General features: G+C 43.7%; 1 pseudogene; it reads right to left on the bottom strand.

Annotated features, from left to right (window-relative positions):
* Positions 1-253: 253 nt before the first annotated feature.
* On the bottom strand, positions 254-2,573 carry LOC124690703 (annotated as a pseudogene).
* Positions 2,574-3,797: the final 1,224 nt, after the last annotated feature.

The raw sequence follows: 3,797 nt of genomic DNA on the forward strand, positions 1-3,797 counted from the left end.
GTCTTGACGGACGATGACCACTTGTCCAACAGATGAATTTTCAGGCTTACTGTTTTGTAAACCAGTGGGTGGTCGATTAGCAATTGGATAAAAGGTGAATTCAATGGGTGAGGAAACCAACCTTAAGTGGATCTGAATATAACGCAAAAAATTATGTCCAGAATTTATAACACTATAAAATATGAACTTAACCAAAAAATAGCAATTACTTCCAACTCTTCCATTCACACCACATATCAAGGAAACAGGGCCGATACTGCAGCCCCGTGTTCTCAGTCAGACCCATCATCAAATTGAAGCCGTACACGCCTGGCCGGATGCTCCCTTCACAAGATTGCTCAGTGTACAGTGCTAGAGAGCAAGAAATAGGGATCTGGCATCTTTAATCTACTCGAAAGTATGTACACTTGAGATGTCGATACAAATCACTGACAGTCCAGGTGCCATTTCAACAAACATGGTAGATTGCATCCAACATTTCTGTACAGCATACATATACAAAATTGATTTAGCAACTGCATTCAACAAATTTATTATGCATCTAGTGAAGCAGACGATAGAAAGTACGAAACCGGGAGTTATCTCCAACTATCTCGCTTACCGTGCGGATAAGATTTGGGGTGAAGCCGATAGTAACTTTTGGATTCAGACGAGCATTTGAAAGTCTTGTTCAACCCCAGGAACTGAAATGGTGTTATCCCATCATCAGTATGGCCACGAAAGCCACAATAATAGAACACGTGTATAATCTGTAACAAGGCTGCATTTATCAAAAGGGGAACAAATGTGTTTGTGAACATGACAGTAATAAAAGATTCTCCAAAATAATAATACTGATAGATATAAAGTGAGCCGACTTCAGATGTTAGCAAAAATATGATTACCATGCTCGTGGCCTTTAATTCCATAAGCATTAAAGCCTTCGGCTATCTTGGTGTAAGTATTTGCTTCCTTAGCTCCGCGTCCTAAAGAAATGCGAGGTGATAGAGAGCAAATTGGCTATTGATTTGGAATCATACATACTTAAATTCCAAAGTCATGGTACCTTCAAATTACACAAACCTGCCCCAAGTAACCCCGCATTTTGCATCAATTATAATGTTTCTCATCTTGATCAGTTTTTGCCTGCAAGGCAAGATAAAATATGCTAAGAACTTATATACTATGAAGATTATTAAACTGATGCCATTTCGTAAGTGTACATAAAGGAGCATAACAGTGGCAGAATATTTCGCAAATTTGCCGCCTATGCTACAGAAAATGGAGATTCTTTGTACGTTTGTAGATATATCACAAGTGATGTCTAATCTTTTTTAATTTTCGTCGAAGACTATCATAACTAAGAACTCTAATTGATTCTCACCGTTTTTAGAGGGACAAGATGGATCTAAATAGACGTGGGATAACATCCTGGATTGGCAACAAGCCGTGCATTTCTTATTTCATCTCGGAGAACTTCTATCGAAGCATACACGGCCTCTTGCTGAATAAACAAAGAAGCGGGAAATGAGTTCACAACAAACATATATAGTGGCATAAGAGGAGTAAAAGTCGGTTATCAAATGCTCAAATTCGAACATAAGAACCGAGTAACAAAAAAAACAATACAACAAATGTAAGTTAAACAAGTCCGTAGGGGAAAGTAGTCAAAAAACCTGAAGTTCCGGTGCCCTATGAGCATGCCCATACCACTCGTGTACTCTACGATGTTACGCAATAGGAAATACTCGCGAGCATGGTAAGTCACTCATAAGAATGATTAGCTATTATGTGACCAAGCCAATACCTACATAGGTTATTAAGCTTGAGTTTGCGGAGAGCTTACCGCAGAGAGATCAAAAATCTTCGGTTGCTTGGGTAAATCTCTAATAATTTTCTGATAGAAGAACTTGCAATCAGACATTAGTTGAAATAACTTTGGAATAAAATATTATCTTCCAATGGGCAACAGTAACTTGATTCCTTAACAAAATTCAGCGGCTAACAGAAAACATTTCAGAAAATGTATGATGAAGATAAATAACCTGTCTTGTTACATGAGTTAAGCAACAAAAACAGCATCAACGTCAACATCTTTAACTGTGACTAAATTTAGCAGGTCCTGCAATTTTAGAAGAGATCAACAAATATGTCAAAACAAATTCATATAAATAAATGTGCTACTTCTTAATGGTTCAGCTAACACTGTGTATACAAGGATGAAGCTTAGAACATGGTGGAAATGAAGAAATCACCTAACCTAAATTCATGAAGATCTGGGCGCCACCCATCTCCCAACGACCTCCACCTTTTTCCCTCCTGGCCTGTTGAGAGGCACAAACAGAAAACCTCAGGAAGAAGGAGAAGACAAGTGCGACGGCTGGAGAAGAGGTGGAGCTGAGAAGGGTGGCGGACATAGGGATACCTGAGCACATGAGGGAGAGACGGAGTGCAGCGGCCACCTGCCCCTCTTCCCGATGATGGTGATGGCGCGAGGTAGTGGTGCGGAAGATGAGATCCGCCGCGGCCAGCACGCCACCGAGGACAACCACGGCCGACGCCCATGTCCCTGCCTCGCCGGAGCTGATGAACATCAAGGCGAGCGCGGCCGTGCCATCCAGAGCCGCTCGTCCTTAGCCCACTGCTCCTTGGCCTTGATGATCCGGAGCGGGGGGACGTAGCCGACGGCGGCTCGCCGGAGAGGAGACCGGCGGCGGGGAGCAGGAGTTGGGGAGGCGGCGGCTGCGGGGAGCGAGGCTAGGGAGGCGGCGGCTGTGGGGATTGGGAATTTGGGATAGGGTTTGGCCTGGGCGTTTTGTCTCCTCCCACGACTGCCCGCGTCCAACCCCTGCACGGCGCGTGGCCCAATCGCTAGTAATCGAGCAAGGCGAGCGACCCAACCCGTGCGCGCGAGGTGGCTACCGTGGATAGCCTCAGAGTGCCCCATGGGGGTGCAGCAATTATACCTTTAGATTCATGGCATATGTTATTTGTGATCTTGCATGCTCTCCGTTGCTAGTAGAAACTCTCGCCAAGTGGACACTTGTGACTCCAAAAGGGGGTATTTATGCTCGATAGTAGGTTGTCTCTAGTTTTCTGGGAGAGTGACTTTATAACTTCTAAGATTGTAGATGTGATGTTGCTACTAGGGAGAAAACAACAATGTTTTATCCAAGGGTAATTCTATTGCTTACTTTACACACATTGCTTAATGCGATAGTCTGTTGCTTGCAACTTTATACTGGAAGGGGTGCGGACGCTAGCCTAAAGGTGGATTATTAGTCATAGACGCAGTTGGATTACGGTCTATGTATTATGTTGTAATACCCAATACCAAATCTCATAGGTAATCATCTTGTCATGTATGGTCGACATTCTGTTAATTGCCCAGTTGTAATTTGTTCACCCAACATGCTATTTCTTTGTGGAGAGATACCTCTAGTGAACTGTGGACCCCGGTCCTACTTCCTTTACTGATAAATTCAACTGCAATCATGTTCTATTTACTTTCTGCAAACATCTCCTTCATTCGATACTAATCCTTTGTGTTCAGCAAACCGGTGAGATTGATAACCTCACTGTAAGTTGGGGCAAAATACTTTGGTTGTGTTGTGTGCAGGTTCCACGTTGTTGCTGACGCCGGTAGTGCGCCGTGCCACTAGTCAGCCAACAACACCTTCAGAAGTCACGCCTTTCTCATACTGGCCGATTAAACCTTGGTTTGGTACTGAGGGAAAACTTGCTGCTGTGCTCAATCACACCTTCCTCTTGGGGTTCCCCAACAGCGTGTCTGCGTACCACGAGCACACACCATCAAT

This window comes from Lolium rigidum, chromosome 2 (assembly GCF_022539505.1).
Source record: "Lolium rigidum isolate FL_2022 chromosome 2, APGP_CSIRO_Lrig_0.1, whole genome shotgun sequence".
NCBI classification, from domain to species: domain Eukaryota; kingdom Viridiplantae; phylum Streptophyta; class Magnoliopsida; order Poales; family Poaceae; genus Lolium; species Lolium rigidum.